The sequence below is a fragment of the Crinia signifera genome, chromosome 4 (genome assembly GCF_055691185.1).
Source record: "Crinia signifera chromosome 4, ASM5569118v1, whole genome shotgun sequence".
In the NCBI taxonomy this organism is placed as follows: domain Eukaryota; kingdom Metazoa; phylum Chordata; class Amphibia; order Anura; family Myobatrachidae; genus Crinia; species Crinia signifera.
Genome location: NC_139220.1, coordinates 294,363,362 through 294,388,321, shown reverse-complemented (window position 1 = coordinate 294,388,321; position 24,960 = coordinate 294,363,362). Strand labels below are relative to the sequence as shown.

At 45.7% G+C, this 24,960-nt stretch overlaps 1 long non-coding RNA gene across 1 annotated transcript in view; it reads left to right on the top strand.

Moving 5' to 3' along the window:
• Positions 1-2,644: 2,644 nt before the first annotated feature.
• LOC146072784 (uncharacterized) overlaps positions 2,645-24,960 on the top strand; it is a 66,378-nt gene continuing 44,062 nt past the window's right edge. Inside the window, exons 1-2 of the long non-coding RNA XR_014473232.1 lie at positions 2,645-2,678; positions 3,889-3,988. This is a non-coding gene — a long non-coding RNA (uncharacterized LOC146072784). The remainder of the gene's footprint in view (positions 2,679-3,888; positions 3,989-24,960) is intronic.

Genomic DNA, 24,960 nt, shown 5'->3' with positions numbered 1-24,960 from the left:
GAGGGTATGAAAAGGTCAGAGGACGTGTACCGCCGTCCCTCGCTGGCTTGCTGCGCTCGCCACACTTTGGGTTGGCGTAGATACTGGGGGTGGCGTTGACAATGGGAGGCATTTCACATTGTAAGCACCCATCAGGGTGCTTGTACAATTAAAAAACGCATTGTATCGCATGCATCGTATGCCGCTATATGCGATGAGATGCCATACGATGCACATTGTGGGCGCAGTGATACTACACAAGTACCGAAACCGCACCTATTCAGTATTTTTTTTTTTTGCAGCACGCGCTGGTACATTCCTGTTTTGTTTTCCCCCATTTGAATTGTGAAATTTTAATGCAATGTAAAAATTAGAGAAGATGCAATATATTTTTATATGATGATGATAATAGTAGTAGTGGGGTAAATAAGAAAATAATCAATAAATAAGTTAAATCCAAAAACTCTGTAATATTCATATAAGATTTTACTATTTGTAGTGGGAAACAGTGAACATCCGTGTTTCAAGTTAATTCATATTTGTCTTCTTGCCCAGAACAAACTGCATGGTTTCCATGAGGGGACGTGGCCTACTGATATGACTCATCTGCCCCACAACACACACACACACACACACACACACACACACACACACACACACACACACACACACATTCCATCACCACCCACCTTCACCTCCCCTCCACATCTGTCCTCTTCACCCCTCCCATTCCTACATCTCTTTAGCTGAAGATGCTGGAGGAATGACATTGATGACCTGTGAAATTTCTGACCTACTGAATATGATACTTTATATTATGGATAAGTAATCAAGCCCAATCCCTACCTGCACACATGCTAATGAGGATTTATGACACTGCAGGTCAGGGCACCCTGAACATGTGTACACTGATTGGCACGTATACAGAATAGATTTACATCCTGTATTATTGCTGGGAATAAATGTAATGGCTGGAACTGAAGGTTTCCCATGCAAATGTAACAACAGTAGCATTTGTACCAGCACTACATCTGTTCTTGCTATCTCCTGGTGGCGGCAGCAGTATCAAATCATCTAACAATAAAAAGGATAGTGAAAAATGAACAACCCTTGGTGCATAAGTAATAGGGTAAATATATTCCTACATTTATTAAAAACACAAATAAAAATACCTCACATATATATAGGTAGAGCTTCATAAAAGATAAAAAAGGAACCTGCATATGATCAACTGTTAGTAAGTAAGTAAGTATAATTTATATAGCGCACTTTCTCCAGCAGGACTCAAGGCGCTTACAGACATTAAAAAACAATGCACATAATACAGAGGATGTTGGTGGTACAGTAACAGACATGTCACAGACAAAAGAAACCCCTGAGCACACAGTAAGCATAATGCAGGAGTGGTGCAGCATTTTGGATAATAACTTCCATGGGTTGTGTACTCCACCCTGACAAGGTACCAAGTGCGGCAGCCATTTTAGGCGCTCTGCGTAGGATTACCCAGGGTGAAATAGAATACCCCTAAAAGAAATTACCCAAAATGGATGATTTCAATGTATACTCAGGTCCATGTATTTTTCATCCCATTCACAAGTGCACCAGATGAGGCAGCCATGGTGGGCGCACTACGAAGGTTACACTGTAAGGGGCGAGCCATACAAGGACCCAATGCATATATTGGAAAGCAAATACTTCTGTAATAGTATGATAAACCCTGCACAGCAACATCCACGTGACCTACATCCTGCCCGCAGAGAAACCATCTGAGGCAACCAGCTTGTTCAAGTGACAGAATATTATCTTACAATATTTTACATTTTTTTCTATAAATTCTACTGTATCAGAAATAAGATCCCCTCTCGCTGTCAGAATTGTCTACAGACAGGTCTGCCATCAGGGAGAATGAGAGACTGGTAGGACCCCATCCCCTTTATCCCTATGGGGGCATGCTTAGTGTTCTGGGAGCTGTTGGCCATGTCCCAGTCCATCTGTCTCATCTATTGATTGACACTCTGGCAGCCACCACCTGGCAGGGCCGGCGCTACCCGCTCAGCACATCCTGCAAAGCAGGTAGGCGCCGGCCCCGAGAGGCGCTCCCCCCTCCACCTTCCTTTGACACTGCAGCTGCCGTCTCGAGTGTCACTGTCGCAGCTGTAGGGGGCACCTGGCTCCTTCATTGTGCACTGCTGCTCTCACTCCTTCACATGAGTGACAGCGGCCATGGCGTCACCCTCCTGTCTGCACACTATTTCCAACTCTCAGCAGCTCCTCAATCAGACACGCACACTACACAGTGCAGCCTGCAGAGCGCCGAGCCTAGGACACAGAGGGGGAGCGCCGACATCATCAGAGTGTTCCCCCTCTGTGTCCTAGGCTCGGCGCTCTGCAGGCTGCACTGTGCTGTGTGCGTGCCTGACAGAAGCAGCCTGACTGAGGAGCCGCCGCGCCGAGTTTGAAACAGTGTGCAGGCAGAATTGGTGATGCTGTGCCACTGTGAGTACATCAGGCTTGCCTGTGATGTAGCCGGAGCGGCTGCGTGCTGACAGGAACTTAAGTCAGTCTGTGGCTGTACATCGGGAGTGCAGAGAGCTGTCAGCCAGGGGTCAGGAGTCAGGACTCTTCCTGGAAGCTGGCCCCGCCCACCACTGATTGAGCTCTGTGAGGCCAGCAACAGCTCTGCAGCTCTTCTTCCTGCGGTGAGTGCTGTGTATCCTGGGGGAGTCAGGGGCTGGATATAATTTGTGTAATTGGGTGTAATATAATACAGTGATGTGTGTGCTGGGGCTGTACATTATGTGTGTGGGGGGGCTCTGTAATGTAATACAGTGATGTGTGTGCTGGGGGCTGTTTATTATGTGTGGGGGGAGGGGGGGACTCTGATGTGTGTGCTGGGGGCTGTATATAATGTGTGGGGGGGAGGGGGGCTCTGTAATATAATACAGTGATGTGTGTGCTTGGAGCTGTATATAATGTGTGTGGGGGGCACTGTGTGTAATGTAATTCATTGATGGGTGTACTCAACTAGCTGGGGGGGGGGGATTTGTATAATGTAATATAATAATGTGAGTATTGAATGTAATATGGGAGCGGATGTATGTACAGATGGGGCAGGCCTCTTCTTTGCTGGCAAATCGCCAGAACATCACCGCTGGCTATCCGCCAGCAGCCTGCGCCTCACGCGCACGCTCGTCTCATTCTCCGTCGGCGGGGTGACGGGAACCTTGTCCGTCTCCGCTTCAGGGAGACGGACAGGGTTAGGGGGAGGTGCGGGCAGGCGGCGGGGACCCCGGGTGACCGCCAACAAGCCGACGGTGACCCGGGGGAAGTGCTGGAAGCGCCGTCGGAAGGGGACACGCGCGCCTCTCGTGCGCGTGCGTCCCCTTCTCGCTACACAGATGGCGCTGGAGGGGGATGGCGGCTGGCGTCGCCATCGCCATCCCCTGCAAAGATGGGACCTGCCCCATCTGTAATTTATCATAGTGGTGTGTATACTGGTGTAATATGGGGGGATGTGTGTTATGTAATGGCAGCGTGTACTTGCTGTAGTATGGGGGGAGGGATTTTCTGGCAACCTGTGGAGAGACTCCCAGGTGAATGCAGAGTCTTCCGCTGCCCAAAAAGCCACATAATTCTACTGGATTAACCCATTGCCATCGCAAATATAGGTCATCTGGATGTTCCAGAGTCCCCACTTCCCCGGCCGGATAGAAAGAGGCCGGGCACTGCAGAGTTAGGAGTAGTGGAGGCCGTGCCTGGAAGCCGTACCCTTACTCTGGCACTGTGCCTGTAGCAGTTCCTCAAACTGCAGCAACAGGTGGGGGCCTCTCAGAGTGGGGGTTCCGTGCCCATGAGCTTCCCTCCTCAATCCAGCTTTGCCAACTGTTCCACCTTTCTAATTTTATTTAGGTGTAAGAAAATCATTTGAAGAATTCAAATTGGTGCAGCACAGGTCTCCTGGAACCTCCATGGTTATTGGTGTGTGCAAGGTGAGACTGGTCCCTCCAAGGTGAGCAGCCATGTTACTGCACACAGCAGCTGTCTAGGTTCCTCCCTCTTTCTCTCTCAGATTCTCCTCTATCCCTCTCACACTTTCCCTCTATCTCACACCCACACTCTCTCTCACAAGCACTCTCCTCTAACCCTCTCACACTTTCCCTCTATCTCACACCCACACTCTCTCTCTCACACACTCTCCTCAAACCCTCTCACACTTTCCCTCTATCTCACACCCACACTCTCCTCTATCCCTCTCACACTTTCCCTCTATCTCACACCCACACTCTCTCACACACACTCTCCTCTAACCCTCTCGCACTCTCCCTCTATCTCACATCCACACTCTCTCACACACACTCTCCTCTAACCCTCTCACACTCTCCCTCTATCTCACACCCACACTCTCTCAAACACACTCTCCTCTAACCCTCTCACACTCTCCCTCTATCTCTCACCCACACTCTCTCACACACACTCTCCTCTAATCCTCTCACACTCTCCCTCTATCTCACACCCACACTCTCTCACACACACTCTCCTCTAATCCTCTCACACTCTCCCTCTATCTCACACCCACACTCTCTCACACACACTCTCCTCTAACCCTCTCACACTCTCCCTCTATCTCGCACCCACACTCTCTCACACACACTCTCCTCTAACCCTCTCACACTCTCCCTCTATCTCACACCCACACTCTCTCACACACACTCCCCTCTAATCCTCTCACACTCTCCTCCCTCTTTCTCACACCCACTGTTTCCCTCTCTTTCACACCGACACACTCGCTCTCAGTCTCCCCCCCTCTCTCTCACACACACACAGTGAGGGAGTGTATGTGAGACACACGCTCTCTCCTAATTTCGCACTTCCTCTCTCACACTCCCTCTCTCAAGACTTTCTCCCTCCCTTTCACACTTATTTTCTCCCTCACATCCACTCTCTCCCCCTGTCTCACACTCTATCCCTCCCTCTCACACTCTCTCCCTGGCTCCCTCTCTCTCTCTCTCTCTCTCTCACACATACACACACATACACACACACACACACATTGGCAGAAAAGTTTTCTTTCAAATGTTTAGTGCTACATTCAGCAACACCCACATCTGACCCAGGCCCAGAGTGTTCCACAGTTTTCTTCTGCCACTGCAGGACACACCCCTTAGTGGCGATAGGTACGCCCCCTAGTGAAGTTAGACACGCTGGGTGGAGCATGACACACCCTCTTAGGCGTGTATTGAGTACATGTGTGGAGGCAATATTTTGAAGTGAGGCAAGTATTGAGTACATGTGTGGAGAAGTGAGAGCAGCAGAGGCAGCAATGGGTATGGTACTCAAAAATAAACAAAATATATCCCAACAAAGAGGGAGGGGGAAATTGCTAGGTACCTATACACAATGCTGTTGTCATTTTATGAAGCTGATACAGATATTACTGTACCTGTTCAGATTGTCTTTCAAGCAAGAAACTCCAGGTCACTACAATTCAGTAACAGTGGAGGGGGAGATAGCTAGGTACATATATACATACATACGTACATACATGTTACTGTATCATGATGTATGTAATATATGTGCTGGGTCGATCCCCCAGGGATCGCCAGCGCTGAGAGCATCAGGCGCTGCAGCTGGGAATCACCATAAACATCTATGCACTGTTAAGCCCACCCCCCAGACTACTCATTGCTGGCGATCCCTGGGGTATTGATCCAGCACATACATTACATACATAATTAAATGTATGTATATACAGGTATGTGCCTAGCGATCCCTCCCTTCACTGCTTGGGCGCTAGGCAATCGGAACGCCTAATCACTACGGGCGCACCTGAACCAATGTCAGCTGAACACAATACAATCCACTCCTTTACTCATTACTCATTAATTACACGCTTGTCAGTGCTTCAATTGGAACCATTGCAGCTTAAATGGACCATTACTAACCACACACATGGTGCAGCACAAACTGAATTGGAGCATGACACAGGGGTGTTATGTGTATGGGCACTAATCTGGGCATTATGTGTAACCATCTCTACTCTGGGCATTGTGTATATGGGCACTACTCTGTACATTATACAAGTGCGCTACTCTGGGCATTATGTGTATGAGGCACTATGGGCATTATGTGTAAGTGTTACTACTTTGTGCATTATGTGTATGGGGCACTACTCTGGGCATTGTGACAGCGCAACTACGCATTGTGTAAGGGGGCGCTTCTGTGGACATTATGGGAGTTTTTCTGGTTCACTCGCAAAGGCAAATATGGACAAACTGATATCTATATTGTAGTGTAAAAATAAAGCAGCCAGCATTTACCCTGCACAGAAACAATATAACACCCAAATCTAACTCTCTCTGCACATGTTACATCTGCCCCACCTGCAATGCACATTGTTTTGTCCATTAGACAGTGAATTTGCCTATGCGAGTGAAGCAGAATAACCCTCTATGTGTAACCTACACTACTCTGGTCATTATGTGTAAGCGGCATTATGTATAAGCAGCATTACTGTGGGCATTATATGTAAAAGGCACTATTACTGTTGGCATTATATATATACAGTATTAGGGGCACTACTGTGTGTAAGGGAAACTAGTGTGTGGTGTGATGTGAATCTGTGACACTACATGAAGTGTAATTTGAATAAGATTGTCCTGCTGTGTGCCGTAATTTGTAAAAACACTCCATATGAGAACATACCCCTTTTTTTATCGTGCGAGCCTCAACCATGCACTGTCTCTATTATAAGGTATGGAAGGGCGCAAATTTATAGTTTGCAGGAGGGCGCCCAACACCCTTGCACCGGCCCTGCCACCTGCCCCCCCCCCTCCACTTGGGATACTGCTCTCCCGCATGTGCCCCCCCAAAATTTAATTTTCCTGCAAAAAAATCAGGACAATTGGGCAGGATGCTAATGCTATCTGCATTATATCATCTTTCTGAAAAGCTATTTGGCCCATGTAAGCGTTTTTATTCATGATGCATAGAAGAGATCTAAACATTTGTCCAGAGTACATCACAGACATCCTCGCACTGACATGTTGGGTGACATTTAATAGGATGCAAATTTTAGTCACTTCTCAAATTCGCACCGTATCGCACTTTTTGAATTCGCATTTTTTTCCCCCAAAACCAGTTATTTAATGGGATGCGAAAATGTGCCCAAAAAAGTGCGGTAAAGTGCAAAGAGATGCAATGTGGTGTGGATTTATGACACTAATGTGCGATTTCATGGGCAGGTCATGTGCGATTTTCTGACCAACCGGAATGCGAATTACTACACTGCCTCCGCATACCAAACAACCCCCTAACCTATGGGCCCACCTAAGTCCCCTACAATATGCATCACACCCCCTATATAAAGGGGCACAGGCGCCATTCTGACCTTTGAAAGGTAGTAGGCTGAGGAGAATGGACAGGAGAGGAGAAGTGTCGGGGAGTGCAGGTGGCAGAGGTTACGTACATTTCGTATGAGAAGCAACTGAAAAGAATCATCCCAACAGAGGTCCTTTCTGCGCCCCATGTTGCGGACACGATAGGCCACCAACGCCGTCCCAAGCTGGTAAGGGTTTACACATTTTCATGTACCATACAGGAAAAAAGATCCTGATGCACACTCTAGGTGCTAAGAGCACTGATAGTAAAAATTATTTTGATAAACTCTATAATTGAATGGAGTATAATTGAAGTTCTTAGCACACATTTGCGCAAATATGTCGGCCCATCCACCGCGTCCAGGTGAACTTCATTAGATGGGTCCCTAACATTTCTAATACTCACAGCACATTATATACATTTATCCAGGTCTTACCTTCAAATAGAGCCCATATTAACATGTAGTCAGCAATGTAGGAACCTGTGCTAATTAAAACACCTGAGGGTAGATGGGAGGTACAAATATTGGGGAAAGAGGGGGGGACTGGACTGCACACCATATTTTTAAACATAATGTGAGGTGCTACCAAGTTAAGGCTTCTAGCAGCATTCTGCTCTGCAAAAATCCCTATGAGCCCATTGCAGCAGTATTACATGTATGTGATTTAAACTGGTCCATTTCTCTACAAGTCGCAGCATTCTGCTCTGCAAAAATCCCTATGAGCCCATTGCAGCAGTATTACATGTATGTGATTTAAACTGGTCCATTTCTCTACAAGTCGCAGCATTCTGCTCTGCAAAAATCCCTATGAGCCCATTGCAGCAGTATTACATGTATGTGATTTAAACTGGTCCATTTCTCTACAAGTCGCAGCATTCTGCTCTGCAAAAATCCCTATGAGCCCATTGCAGCAGTATTACATGTATGTGATTTAAACTGGTCCATTTCTCTACAAGTCGCAGCATTCTGCTCTGCAAAAATCCCTATGAGCCCATTGCAGCAGTATTACATGTATGTGATTTAAACTGGTCCATTTCTCTACAAGTCGCAGCATTCTGCTCTGCAAAAATCCCTATGAGCCCATTGCAGCAGTATTACATGTATGTGATTTAAACTGGTCCATTTCTCTACAAGTCGCAGCATTCTGCTCTGCAAAAATCCCTATGAGCCCAGTGCAGCAGTATTACATGTATGTGATTTAAACTGGTCCATTTCTCTACAAGTCGCAGCATTCTGCTCTGCAAAAATCCCTATGAGCCCATTGCAGCAGTATTACATGTATGTGATTTAAACTGGTCCATTTCTCTACAAGTCGCAGCATTCTGCTCTGCAAAAATCCCTATGAGCCCATTGCAGCAGTATTACATGTATGTGATTTAAACTGGTCCATTTCTCTACAAGTCGCAGCATTCTGCTCTGCAAAAATCCCTATGAGCCCATTGCAGCAGTATTACATGTATGTGATTTAAACTGGTCCATTTCTCTACAAGTCGCAGCATTCTGCTCTGCAAAAATCCCTATGAGCCCAGTGCAGCAGTATTACATGTATGTGATTTAAACTGGTCCATTTCTCTACAAGTCGCAGCATTCTGCTCTGCAAAAATCCCTATGAGCCCATTGCAGCAGTATTACATGTATGTGATTTAAACTGGTCCATTTCTCTACAAGTCGCAGCATTCTGCTCTGCAAAAATCCCTATGAGCCCAGTGCAGCAGTATTACATGTATGTGATTTAAACTGGTCCATTTCTCTACAAGTCGCAGCATTCTGCTCTGCAAAAATCCCTATGAGCCCAGTGCAGCAGTATTACATGTATGTGATTTAAACTGGTCCATTTCTCTACAAGTCGCAGCATTCTGCTCTGCAAAAATCCCTATGAGCCCATTGCAGCAGTATTACATGTATGTGATTTAAACTGGTCCATTTCTCTACAAGTCGCAGCATTCTGCTCTGCAAAAATCCCTATGAGCCCATTGCAGCAGTATTACATGTATGTGATTTAAACTGGTCCATTTCTCTACAAGTCGCAGCATTCTGCTCTGCAAAAATCCCTATGAGCCCATTGCAGCAGTATTACATGTATGTGATTTAAACTGGTCCATTTCTCTACAAGTCGCAGCATTCTGCTCTGCAAAAATCCCTATGAGCCCAGTGCAGCAGTATTACATGTATGTGATTTAAACTGGTCCATTTCTCTACAAGTCGCAGCATTCTGCTCTGCAAAAATCCCTATGAGCCCAGTGCAGCAGTATTACATGTATGTGATTTAAACTGGTCCATTTCTCTACAAGTCGCAGCATTCTGCTCTGCAAAAATCCCTATGAGCCCAGTGCAGCAGTATTACATGTATGTGATTTAAACTGGTCCATTTCTCTACAAGTCGCAGCATTCTGCTCTGCAAAAATCCCTATGAGCCCATTGCAGCAGTATTACATGTATGTGATTTAAACTGGTCCATTTCTCTACAAGTCGCAGCATTCTGCTCTGCAAAAATCCCTATGAGCCCATTGCAGCAGTATTACATGTATGTGATTTAAACTGGTCCATTTCTCTACAAGTCGCAGCATTCTGCTCTGCAAAAATCCCTATGAGCCCATTGCAGCAGTATTACATGTATGTGATTTAAACTGGTCCATTTCTCTACAAGTCGCAGCATTCTGCTCTGCAAAAATCCCTATGAGCCCATTGCAGCAGTATTACATGTATGTGATTTAAACTGGTCCATTTCTCTACAAGTCGCAGCATTCTGCTATGCAAAAATCCCTATGAGCCCAGTGCAGCAGTATTACATGTATGTGATTTAAACTGGTCTATAAAACACTATAACTGCTAATCTGTATTTTTGCCCTTTGCATAACAAATGCTGTATTATTAATGTGTTTCTAGTCTTTATTGTACCTGTTTGAAGCTGTGGTCAGTGAGGCATACTTTATTGTAGTAAATGTTTTGGCTAGTGTTTATGTTACACAGGCCTTGATTAGCTGGTCATGTGACCTCAGCTGTAGTCTATCTTAATTAGACCTGCTATATCTGGTCATATAGAAGGCAGTCCTCTGCCTGGGCAGTTCTCTAACTGAGAAATCTACTAAGTGGGAAATATACAAAGTGGATTTACTTATAAAGAACAGTTATAAAACAGTTGAAAAACATTGAACAACATCAACCAAGGTAAATACTATACTTATTCCACACTTTCTCAAACAATCTCCCCTTTACCTGGTCACCAACAGACAAACTATCACATCATGCTCACCACAATGCTACTTCTCATTTCATTACATGGCATACTTACCAAACTTCAACCATCCTATAATCTCCCTGACACTCACCACTCTGTACACATTGCCTCTTCCATTATTCACTCCCCTCTTCTAAACACTCATGAGCTCTTTAATTACTTCTCTACTTGTACTTTCACATCCACTTCCCATCACCAATACAAAAAACTGCAAACATCCACCTATCTCTATCTCTCCTTTCTAATCTTATTAGCTGGGGACATATCACCTAATCCAGGCCCCAACCACCTGACCCACCCAGATTTAATGGCTTCTAAGCCTAGAAATTCAGCTAACCTCATAAATATCACATGCCTCCCACCACACACCAAACAACTTACATGTGCCCTATTGAATGCACGCTCTGTTTGCAATAAATTAACATCCATCCATGACCTCTTCATCTCCCACAACTTCAATCTGATGGCAATTACAGAAACCTGGCTCACACAATCAGACACGGTCTCGCCTGCAGCACTGTCACATGGTGGTTTCCACTTCACTCACACCTCTAGGCCTGGTAACTGTAAAGGAGGTGGAGTTGGTATATTACTGTCACAAGACTTCACATACTCAGTTCTCCCACCAGTTCCTTCACTCACATTTACATCATTTGAAGTACACTCCATTAGGGTTTTTTCCCCTTTCTCTCTGCGTGTTGCTGCTATCTATCGTCCACCTGGGCTTCCCAAATCTAAATTTCTGGAAGATTTCTCTGCCTGGCTCCCCCATTTCTTATCCTCTGACATCTCCACTATCATCCTGGGTGACTTCAACATTGCTATTGACAGTCCACCATCTCTGCATGCCTCCAAACTCCTCTCTCTAACCTCCTCTCTTGGCCTCTCCCAGTGGTCCGACGCCGCTACTCATGAGGAAGGCCACTGCCTTGACCTCGTTTTCACCAGGCTGTGCTCAGTCTCTGATTTTACTAACACTCCCTTCCCTCTCTCTGATCACAATCTCATTACTCTCTCACTCTCCTCCATTACCTCAAGCTCACTGACACAGAAATCATGCAAGCCTACTCTAACCCGCAGAAATACTAATGCTATTAATTTTCCACAACTTTCCACCTCCCTGCAACAACAGCTCTCACTAATTTCTACATTTACCTCTCCTGACTCTGCCGTTTCCCACCTCTACGAGACTCTTGAAACAGCCCTTGATGAAGTGGCTCCAGCTACCCATTATACCCCACGTAGGCTTAGATGCCAACCGTGGCACTCCAACACAACAAGACAACTACGAAATCAGTCACGTAAAGTTGAACGCCAATGGCGTAAATCTCGTAATATTACTGATTTCCTCACATATAAGACTAGCTACCACTCCTACTGCAATGCTTTGGACACGGCCAAACAAACATACTACCAATCTCTCATCTCTTCTCATGCCACCAACCCTAGGCGACTTTTTAACACATTTAAGTCTCTTCTGTACCCTCCCCCTCCTCCCCCACCGGCTACCATCAGTGCACAAGAACTTGCCTCCTACTTTAAGGACAAGATTGATAACATCCGAGATGAAATGGTATGCTCCACAATCTCTAACCCTCTTTCTGCCACACCTGAACCCTCTGGCACTTTCTCTTCGTTTGAGCCCACAAATGAAAAGGAAGTATCCGCACTCTTCTTATCCTCCTACTCTACTACCTCTCCTCTTGATCCTATACCTGCACAAGTCATTAAAAATCTATCTCCTGTGCTTATTCCAACCTTAACTAAAATCTGCAATCTCTCTCTTGCTACTGGTACTTTTCCGTCTCTGCTCAAACATGCAGCGATTACTCCCATTCTGAAAAAACACAATTCTGACCCTAACTCTCTCTCTAACTATCGTCCTATCTCTCAGCTCCCATGCCTCTCCAAGCTACTTGAGAGACTTGTCTACTCTCGCCTAACAAACTTTCTAAACTCCAACACCCTATTAGACCCGCTTCAGTCAGGCTTTCGCTCTCAACACTCCACTGAGACAGCACTGACTAAAGTGGTTAATGATCTGGTAACAGCTAAGTCTAAAGGCCATTACTCACTGCTTATTCTTCTAGATCTTTCTGCTGCGTTTGACACTGTGGATCACACTCTCCTTTTACAAACACTACACTCCCTAGGTCTTAATGATACAGCCCTTTCCTGGTTCACATCTTACCTATCTGATCGCTCTTTCACTGTTCGCTTCTCTGACTCTACTTCCTCTTCACTACCTCTGTCAGTCGGAGTTCCGCAAGGCTCAGTCTTAGGTCCTCTGCTTTTCTCAATCTATACCTCCTCGCTTGGCAAACTAATCAGCTCCTTCGGATTTCAGTATCACTTATATGCGGATGATACTCAAATCTATCTATCAACCCCAGAGTTGTCACCAGTGGTTTTGGGTCGAGTCTCTGAATGTCTCTCTGCCATCTCACTTTGGATGTCTTCTCGCCAACTCAAACTCAATATTTCCAAAACTGAATTACTTATATTCCCGCCAACTAAGAACAGTTACCATCCTGATATCTCCATCACTGTTGACAACTCGACAATCTACCCTACCCAACAAGCTCGTTGCTTAGGGGTCACCCTCGACTCTGACCTGTCCTTTGTTCCCCACATTCAATCTGTCTCCAAATCATGTTACATGCATCTAAAAAACATATCCAAAATACGACCGTATCTCACACAAGACACTACTAAATCTCTTATCCATGCACTCATTATATCCCGCATTGATTATTGCAATAGTCTCCTAACTGGACTTCCCAAGAACAGACTCTCACCACTGCAATCCATTTTAAATGCTGCTGCTAGGCTGATCTTCCTTGCAAGACGCTCATCGTCTGCTGATCCGCTCTGCCAGTCCCTCCATTGGTTGCCTGTATATTACCGTATTCAATATAAAACACTTCTACTTGCATATAAAGCTATTAACCATACTGCACCAGCATATATCTCTGCACTTATCACACAATATCTCCCATCTCGACCACTCCGCTCTGCACAAGATTTGCGTCTCTCATCTGAGCGGATCACTAGCTCCCATTCACTATTACAGGACTTTCATCGGGCTGCTCCCATCCTATGGAATGCCCTTCCATGCACAATTAGACTCTCCGCTAGCCTTCAAACTTTCAAGCGTTCCCTGAAAACTCACCTCTTCAGGCAAGCCTATCATATTTAAGTTCTACACGCATAACCCTCTGAGGCACTTATGTATTATATAGCTTCCCTTCTGGACTTGTAACTTGTTGGGACTGCTATGCTATTACTGGTGCCTGTCCTTGTGTTTCCCTCCTATATCCCTATAGATTGTAAGCTTGCAGCAGGGCCCTCCTACCTCCATGTCTGTCTGTTGTTACCCAGTTTGTTTTATCACTGTTTACTATTGTAAAGCGCAACGGAATCTGCTGCGCTATATAAGAAACTGCAAATAAATAATAAATAAATAAATAATTCTAGTACCATACAGGAAAAAAGAGAACAACACTGATGCACACTCTAGGTGCTAAGAGCACTGATAGTAAAAATAATTTTGATCAACTCTAACAATTAACATTTATAAAATTTATATAATGTGCTAGTATTAGAAATGTTAGGGACCCATCTAATGAGGTTCACCTGGACGCGGTGGATGGGCCGACATATTTGCGCAAATGTGTGCTAAGAACTTCAATTATACTCCATGTTAATTGTTAGAGTTTATCAAAATTGTTAGAAGGTAGGTTTATTTGGGATTTAGTATGGAGTTTTTGGCAGATGGTAATTTATTGCTAGCTAATTTTGAACTATGACGTTGCAGTACATTTTTTAACTTATCACTGCACAAATGTGCTCCTATATAACCAGTTTTATTGGTTGCCTAGATGGCGCCTACAGGCAACTGTGCTGTACTTATATGGGTGAAGGGAGCCAGGACTTTTTCACTTTTCATAAATCCGATGTAATCCTAATATTACGTATACGTACCAATTTCTGTTTGCACTCATTTGATATGAGCCTAATTTGCCTCTGTCAGCATTTCAATGTTAGTTTGTTTTCTCTATGTTTGAAAAAACAATAAAAAATTGGTACTTGTGTAGTTTCACGGCGCCACCGCGCGCACAGTGAAACTTTAAAACTTGGCAGTCTGCCAGACTCTGTTTACTGTGCGCGTGCCGCTCTAGCTGTTCTCAGCGCAGCGCGTGGCTGCTTTCCTTATGTAAGCTACGTTATCAGCGTAGCGCTGGGCAGCAGCAGCGCACGCTGCCCAGCGCTGACAGGTCACTTGTACTTGTAGTTCCACAGTGAAATGGGCAGTCATGTGCACCGCTGACAACCGCTGACACCGCTGACAACCCGGCTAAAGCGTCTAAATCCAGACTCCTGCGCACCGCTGACAACCCGGCAATTTAGACGCTAAAGCGTCTAAATCCAGACTCCCTGAACTGGACACCCTGGCAATTTAGACGTCTAGATTTAGACGTCTAAATCCAGACTCCCTGCAAACCGCTAAGATGGGGACTAGTAGGGTCTAGGGGTACACTATTAAACCTGTTCACAATGACACTAGTCGAAGGGATGCGGATACTTTTGAAGCCCGCGAGGGGACGCGGATACCTGTGAAGGTACACTTTATGGGTTATGAAAAGGTCGTAGGATGCGTACCGCCGCCCCTCGCGGGCTCGCTGTGCTTGCTACGCTTCGGGTTGGCGTGGATAGTGGAATTAACAAGGTCGACAGCTGTTACGTCGACTAGTGTCATTGTGAACAGGTTTAATAGTGTACCCCTAGACCCTACTAAATTTAGACGCTTTAGCATCTAAATTTAGATGCCCCCATCTTAGCGGTTTGCAGGGAGTCTGGATTTAGACGTCTAAATCTAGACATCTAAATTGCCGGGGTGTCCAGTTCAGGGAGTCTGGATTTAGACGCTTTAGCGTCTAAATTGCCGGGTTGTCAGCGGTGCACAGGACTGCCTATATCACTGTGGAACTACAAGTACCACAGTGACCTGTCAGTGCTGGGCAGCGTGCACTGCTGCTGCCCAGTGCTACGCTGATAACGTAGCTACATAAGGAAAGCAGCCACGCGCTGCGCTGAGAACAGCTAGAGCGGCACGTGCACAGTTAAACAGAGTGTCTGGCAGGCTGCCAAGTTTCAGACACAGACTGTGCGCGCGGTGGCGCCGTAAAACTACACAAGTACCAAAAAATTACTCAATTAAAAAAAAAAAAAAAAGCCAGCAGACAAATCTAACATCACAGTATTACACAATATGCTGGGGTACATCTGTTACTGTACAGTACCCATTGTTATGTGCCATAACCAAAAAAACACCTTAAATGCACTATGACACATACTACACACTTATGGTGGCATACTTACCCATTTCTCATTTTCCACAAGGATCATCACAACTAGTGGTGCACACATCCAACACACCAAAAATGATGGAAGAAGAAACAGAAATAATTCTTCAACCAGTCGATGCATTCTCACCTTAGGAGGAAAACACACCGACAACTGTCACTCAAAGGCCCTCAAATGTGCTTTGACCCCCGCAAACTACATCCACCCAACTGCTCCCTACCCCATCTACAGCAGATGAATTAGCACACTCATTAGATTCATTTAAGCATAACAAAATAGCATTTATGGATATGCAAAGCCATCAAATGCAAGGATACCTTAGAATTATCTTTCAGCAACTTAAAAAAGTGTGCAACATTGTCCATGTAAATTTGGGCACACAAGTTAGAATGGCTGCCACCCTGGACACACATCTGGGCAAGATCAGCCAGGCCCTACGGGTCCAAAACAATAATGTAGCCATACTAAAGGAGAGTGTACATGGTCAAACACAAGCAATAACAGCACAAACTAGTGCATTGGTCGCCCTGCAGACACAATTAAATAACCAAGAAATGAATTTATTATGGGCAGCAACTTCTACAACTAGCAGTGTGTCAAGTAGACCACTCAGTGGCTCCCCAACTTCACCCCCACGTAGGGGTGTGCGAACCAGGGGTTGCCTAGCGTCAGGGGCAAAGGGGGGCTGTGCACGTTCACAGGTTGCATAAAAAGATGTTGTAATATGCACATGTTGATTTTTGTTGAACTATACTTTTTGCTTGGTACAGTAGTTGCACAACTCAAGCATTGCTTACATTAGTAAAATCGTTAATTTACAGTAACATGTGTCCGTGGTTTTTATCATCGTAATGATTGGGTGTTTTAACATAAAATGATGTAATCCACAATGCTAATGTGCAGTTAGCTTGTTACAATATATTGCTGCTGTAGGACATTTTTTAATGGCATTCACTATTGTATTTAGTTCTGCTGTGTACACACGGGTCTATATGATTGCTGGGGATATATTGCTAGCAATATATCCCCAGCAATCATATTGCTAGTGTCTCCTTTTCATCAGCGATGAAAAGGAGACACTGCTACGGGGTGGAGGCGGAGCGCAGTAGCAGGTGACGGGAGGAGGGAGGGAGCAGCGTCGCAGGGCATGGGAGAACAGCACTGATTTCCCCGGCGCTGACCTCCTGCCCGGAAGGGCTGGCCGCGGGAGCGTGCTCCCAGCCATCTATCGCCGGCTGCACATGAAATCACTGGCAATATGGTCGCTGAGCGACCATTTTGCCAGCGATTTCATACATAATTGCACCCGTGTGTACGCACCTTTACTTACCAGCATGTAAACACCAAAGGATACCTCAGGTTACGCGGCTTCTTTCAATGGGGTCCCACTACTCCACTAAATATTGGTGATAGTGTATGGCAATTGGTTTATGTTATATTAGTATATTTTAAAAAGGCAATTACCTGAGAAATACTGCATTATGATTTCCCTACGCATCAGATCCCCGCTCCGCGTACTCCTAACTACCGTAGGTTGAGTAGTTTCAGCTTCCTGCAACAGGGGCAAATGCAGGATTTTTAGAAGGGGGTTTCCAGAGGGGCGGAGCAAAGCACGGAGATGGACACTTAGGTGACCCAGTATATGCCGGGTCAGTTAAAGTATTATAGATAGACCAAATGTATATAATAATAATAATATATATATATACCCCTGGGCATAGCAATGTATTGGGGCCCCTACGATCCTCCAGCGGTAGGGGTGGGGGAAGCTTTGATGTCCCGCGGGTGGGAGGGGGTATTATATCAACCGCTTAGCATGTAGGGCTCAGTAATTTCCAATAATTATCCCTTTACTGCACAGATGGTGGGAGATGAGGTGGGAGAAGGGGGCATTGGGCTAACTTCCAGGGTGGTAGAGGATGTTTAATACGCAGAGGAGGGGTGTATAGTGGAGTGGGCTTATTATTCATAATTTTCTGGTGGGAGGACAGCTTGCTTGACTGCAGATATCTCCAGTTCCCCGAACTAGATTTCTTAGCTTTTAATGGAATTAAAAACTAAAGAATCCCACCTACCAAATGGTACTGGGAACTTGGGGATCAGATTTCAGGAGGCAGAGCAATCTGCAAACGAGGATATAAAACTACATACCAGGTGTGTGGAGCAGCAACTAGCTCCTTGAAGGCTGATATCTCTGGTTTTGGGCACAGTAGAGACCAGCTTCTAGTGTCCCTCAAAGGGGGAGAGTCCCTGCTTTTGGAATATACCCTAAGAAAAACTCTAAGTCAGACAGAAACTGAAATATCTGACTGTGAAGAGCAATTAACAGGCTTGGATGGGGTCCACTATTTTGAAGTCAGATATCTCTGGTTCCCCAGGGCCGATTTTTTAAATTCTTGTAACCTTGGAAAGAGGGGACCCTCAGCTTTCAGACTAGGGCCCTCAGATTCCTGGGGGGGTTTCTGGGTAATCAGAAACCCCCCCTGCGTGCGCTACTGTGCATGACTGCTGCATTGCCATCCTCCACATAACGTGGTTGGGCATGGGCAATGTTATGTAACATGCAGCAAGTCTGCACAATCATCACTACTTTTGCTTGGTGGTAAAGCAGTATACCTGTCCAAACACCTGAAACGACGTTTCAGCACCCCGAAGGTGCGTTCCACAACATTACGGGTGGCAATGTGTGCTTCATTATAGCTGTACTCTGCAGGGCCCTGCGGGTAACACAGAGGTGTCATGAGCCAAGGGAGACATCCATATCCTGAGTCACCTTGAAAGAAAAAATGAGGTCAGTACAGTATATGGTAACATGTACATTTAGATTAAATGAGCAACCCAAAAAGCACCAATATTTTCAGAAGTATGGTAAAAGAGAGAGACTGATTAAACCTATATATTGCACATGTCAGAAGACACTTACACAGAGGCGGATTGGCCCGTCGGGAAACCGCAACATTTCCCGGTAGGCCGACCCAAAACTCATTAAAAACGGGCTGGCCACGCTCCCCCCTGGGCTGGCTGGGCCGCGGACAGCAGCCACAGAACTTTGCCCAAATCCAAAATGGCCACGGTAGGGCTGCTGCGCATGCGCGCACAGCACCTCCCAGGGCCTTCAAGCGGGCTCCCAGCTCCCGTTCCCCCTCCGCCTGGCCAGCAGAAAGAAGAAGCAGCAGGTGAGCCGCCCCCCCCCCCCCCGTGCGCATTACATACTGCCTCCGGCCTGGCAGTTCCCCAGGTAGCCTGTAACCACACTGAGTATTTTCAGGTTGGCATCACATACCACCTGCACGTTAAGGGAGTGACGCCCACGCCGATTGACGTAGACGTGTCCCCTCACGTGCGGTGCCCGAAGCCCAATGTGGGTGTAATCTATGGCTCCCAGAACATTTGGAAATGCTGAGAGCTGATAGAAAGCCACCTTAAGGTTCTGCCACTCGGACTCACAACATGGGAATCTGATATATGTGCGCCACAACTTATGAAAGCAATTAACACTTGAGTGAAATGTACCGAGAAAGTGGCTTGTGCAACCCCCAACGACCATGAGGTCACAGTATAGCCTGTGGCCAAGAAGTAGAGGGCACACATTAATTTCTGCAGCCCAGATACTGCATAGTTGGCACCCCTACAATGGTACAAATCATCTCTCACCTGCTCATATAAGTTCAACAGGTTAGTGTGGTTCAGCTAAAACATCACCACAACCTGTTGATCAGAGAGGGAGTCCAGGTACTTGGAATGAAATGGTTGTAATAACAACCTATTTAGGCGCTTGAAGTGGGATGTGTTTGTGGAGCTGCTACTAGGAAAAGGGATGAGGGTCCCTTCAACAATTGTTGATTGTTGAAGAGTCCAGGTAAATGTCAGGAGCCATATGAGCGGCTCCCTCTCCAGCCGGCAGCATCCGGACTGTGTGTCCCAGCCGTTGCTAGGCAGCCGGGACGTCACAGGAGCTCCAGCCCTGAACTTCCGGACACCGTTGCTAGGTGCAGAGGATGCCGCGCTCCCCCGCTGCCTCCTCTGCCGCAATGGTTGCCTAGGCAACAGAGGACGCCGGGCACCTGCAGACAGGAGGGGGAATTAGCCACAGCTGTCCCCTGATGGTCCTTTTTAAACCTTCCTGGGAAGGTACACAGACGCCCGTTATAGAGCTAGTTTGGTGTACTTCCTGCTGTGTTTCTATCCGGTCCTGCTAGCCTGGTTACCCCTGGTCAAGCTCACTCCTGCACCTTGTCTTGTCGTGTACACAGTCTGCTAAGGGCAAGTATATCTGCTAATATTTCAGTTCCACTATCCATGTAATTGCATACTATACATTTCTTTCATAAGTGTAGCCTACACCCATGTTAGAGACACTCTTCCTGCCTGGGGCAGAGGGTGTCCTCACTGGCCTAAGCTGTTTTCCCACAGCGGGTACCTCCCTGCACTTTTGTCTTATTAGTAATTTATTGTTTGTCCGTCTCGTTGTGTCCACACTTATCCGGCCCTCATCCGTTCTGTCATTCAGTGTCTGTGTACGTAGGTTCATCTCCCTCTATGTCTTCCCTCCTGTTAGCCTTACTACCATCTGTCCAGCCCCTCAGTCCTCTCTGTATTCTTTAGTGTTAGTGTAGGACTAGGTTCTATATCTCACCGGTAGGTTGCTTGGGTATTCTAGGGTTAAGCCTGCACTGCCTCCAGTCGACGTAAGTCCTGGCAGCATACTAGTACCGGTAGATGTTTCCAATCTTAAGGGAACAGGGTTGTTATAGGCTGGAAGGCTCTCTGGGGGCTTATCTCTGGGGTACCTGGGTACCTACCCAGAAGATGCCGAGGAGTTCGTTGTTACCATCTGGTCCGTTCCTGCACACCCCAAGGATTCCGTGGTATTCGCCTGCCGTTTCAAGACTCCCCTGACGGTGAGCGTAACAGTACAGCCTAGCCCGATACCTACGTGAAGCATGCAGTAAACGGGGTACCTGAATCTGGCGCGCAGCAGCCTCCCTCCTCCTGCGCAGCTCCTCCAAATGATCAAAGTCACAAACAGCCAGCTCCACACTACTCTGCATCTCCATCTCTCAAACCCTCACAGAGGGGTAGATTTATGAAGCTCGTGAAGTGATAAAATGTCTGGTTTTTATCACCGGCCAATCATCTCCTACCTGTCATTTTTCAAACCAAGCCTTTAAGTTCACAGTTAGGAGCTGATTGCCCATTGATAAAAACCAGACACTTCACTGAGCTAAATAAATCTGCCCCTGGGTTCGTAATGATGTTTGGGTATGATTTTTAGACACTTTTGAAATGCGAAATCCGTTTGCGCATTCCAATCAATAAGCGACTTGTATACTTTTCAAAAAATTTATTTCAACTCTGCAACTGAAAATCTGCGAATTATCGCCAAATATATGAGAATTACATGACTTAAGTAAGCATTTTTAGCTAAAATGTGCGAAAACGCCATTTTGTTGCCTAAACATCACCAGAAACCAACAAGCGCATCCTATTAAATGTCACCCTTAATGTGTATCTGGAAGAATACTGTAACATGTTGGTATTTTAGTCCTAAAGCAAAGATCATATACACCTTCAGTTTATACAATATACAGTATACACAGTATATACTGTACATCACACCCTCAAAGTATTGACAGGGTCCCAGGACACTGATTCTAGCTATTATTGTTATTATTATCGTGTATTTATATGGCGCCACAAGAGATTCAAAGCACCTAGCAATACATAAATGAGCAAAAACAGGAAAATAATGAATTACAGTACAAGGCAATTTAGGACAAGTACATGGTAAACAAAGACCATTCCATTAGGGGACAGGACATGGAAGCAATTGTTAGGTTGGCATATATTCTAAGAAAACCACCTGAGGAGAGAGGGCCCTGCCCGTTAGTGCTTACATTCTAAAGGGGAGGGGCAGACAGACTGGTATGACACAGCAGGGATAGAAATGAGTTTAATGAAGAAGTGGGTCTTGAGAGGCCCATCAAAGTTGGAGCTGGAGCGTCTGATAGGGAGAGGTAGAGAATTTCAGAGATATGAAGCACAACTGGCAAAATCTTAGAGGCAGGAATTGGAGGAAGTAACCAGTTTGCAAGAGAGGCGACGTGCATTTGTGGAGCAAAGAGGGCAGGTAGGAGTGTAAATAGAGATAAAGAGAGATAAGGTCAGATATGTAGGTGGGAGAGGAATGGGTGATCGCTTTATAAGTGAGTGTAAGGAGCTTGAATTGTATTCTGAAGGAAGGGGGATTCAGTGTAGGGCTTGTGAGAGAGGGGAGGTAAACATTCTACATTTGTAGAGAAAAATGAGCAGGGCAGCAGCATTGAGGATAGATTGAAGTGGGGAGAAGTGTTTGTCAGAAAGCCCAGAAAGCAGGAGATTTCAGTAGTCCACGGGTGTCAAACACAAGGCCCGCGGGCCAAATCCGGCCCGCCAGACCTCATCATGTGGCCCGCGCAAGGAGATAGCACGCAGGGGCAGTGTGTCCCCAGCTCCTGCCTAGGCCACCTCCTCTCACCCACCCCCCACCCCGCGCGCACTCGCTCGCCAGAGCTGCGGGGTTGGTTGCTGGGACTGGGACGTCACGCAGCTGGCGATCCGTGCTGGACTGCTGGTAGTAGCGGTAACCGTGTGTGCGAGGCGGCTGACTGAAATAGGTTAGTAGTGCATAGCTCGAGCTGGACGCTGTACGTGGGGATCTCTGTCACTGAGGGTGACATATACACACCAGGCCATGCTCTCCTCTAGTCACTGCGTGTCTATCTTGCTAGCCCACATTAAAATGTCTTTCCCAAAATGGTGTCACCTCCTCTAGCATCCCTAAGGCAGCTATGTACCTTCTGTCCCTGTCTACTACTGAACCCTGCACCTCAATATAATTAGTACTGGATGTGGAATTAAATTTCTGCAGCATAGCTCTGTGTTTGATGGCCCACCATTTTTGTTATCACATTATTGTTATATGCATGTCCTGTTTCATACTGCTTTAAAGTAACACCTTGTACAAGTTTTGGGTCTGATCCTAGAAACATTTTTGAGGAGGAAATGACAGGACTGTGAGAGGTGTTGAATGTGTGGTTTAAAGGAGAGAGAGGAATCAAGAGTAAAGCCAAAGCAGCATACTATGGCATACTATGGCACTAAAGGAGCCTAATACGTAGGCAACTAAAAGAATACTAAATCAAATTAAATTACTGTCATTTTTTTATTAATTAAAAAACAAAATTAAATATATGTATAATAAATAATCATATGTGTGAATATTCCAGCATAACTCTGGAATGCCTGGAGCAATTTACATCAAACTTGGTACACATATGACTTACAATCTGGGAAAAAATATTATGGTGGTAAGACACTCATAGCAACCCCGGGAGGGTCCCAGGGGCCAAAAAAGTGTCCAGTCACTACATAAAGTGGGTCAGGGAAGCACTGTATGGCAAAGTTGCATAACATAGAGGGGGTAGAGGAGAATGGTTCGATAAGGTTCACGGCCACTTAGACCCCCAATCCTGACCTCGCAGAGGCCCATAAAAGGATCTGGCCACTACAAAAAGTGGGTCAGGAAAGCAACACATGGCAAAGTTGCTTAACCTAGAGGGGGTATAGGACATTGATAGGCTCCAGATTAGGTTCACAGGCACTAACACCTGCAATCCAGAAACCACTGGGGGCCCAAAAAGGGGTCTGGCCATTACACAAAGTTGGTGAGAAAAGCAACAAATGGCATAACATACAGGGTGGTAGAGGACATTGATTGGGTCCACTTTAGCTTCACAGCCACTAACACCTACAATCCCAACACCACTGGGGTCTTGTGGGGTCAAAAAGTGGTTGGGCAACTACACAAAGTGGGTCAGGGATGCAAGATATGGCAGAGTTGCATAACATAAAGGGGTAGAGGACATGGGGTTTAAGAAAAAAATGTGGTCAGATGCGGGAGCCTGCCACAGACAGGTGTATGCCGGTCACACCATGGCCATGATGAGCAGCTAAGCTTAAAACAAAAGAAGGATAAAGTTCAAGTAATGCTAATTGTACAACCAAACCCTGGCCATCGCCGGATTCCTCAGCTAGTATATTATAAACACTCTAAGTTGTGTTCTAAAACTTTTAGTCTGTAATGTCTGATTTCTATTAAATACGGCATAAACCATGCTGGATGCCAATTTCTTTTGTAACTTTACAGATATTTTAGTGAATGGTGGTATGTAGAAACCGACATTTTGGGAATATCTGACCCCTTTCTCGAGAGTTTGTACACCTTGGAAAGGGGTCACATAGCCCAGAAACATCGGCTTCTACATACTGTACCACTAAAATCACTTTTGAAAAATCTGTGGAGTGCCACTGTCTGTGTCTGTATTGCTGTCTATTACGTTGTTCCAGAAGGCACCCAGGGTTGCTGCTTTGAGGATAGTGCCAAGCAGATCAAATATATATATATATATATATATATATATATATATATATATATATATATATATATATACAGGAATGGATGCTGGCGGCACTCACGGACTTTTCAAATCAGGGATGCAATAATCCCAAACAGGTAGGCTGCGTTCAACGTTTTGATTTATTATTGTCTTCAGGTGAGTGCCGCCAGCATCTTTTCCTGTACAAATTTCTTTATTGTGAGGGCACCGGGCGCATTGCAACGATTGAATTGGAGCGCCGGGCATCACAACCCGATATATATATATATATATATATATATATATATACACTTGACATCGGCACTCACCTTTCCTAGTTTTGGGGTGCCCTATGGCTTGTGACCACATTGTTTAAACAGACATTGGATGGGCTCTGCACACACTAAATTAACTGATAATAAATAGTGGAGATTTGGTTCATGAATTGATCAATGCATTTAAGCCTGCAGCCCCCGTCAAGGGACCCCACTGTTCTGCAGGTCCTACCACTATCGCTAAAAAGGGCTGCAATACACATAGCTATCACATCAATGTTTGATACCAGGCATGCTATCAGGTCT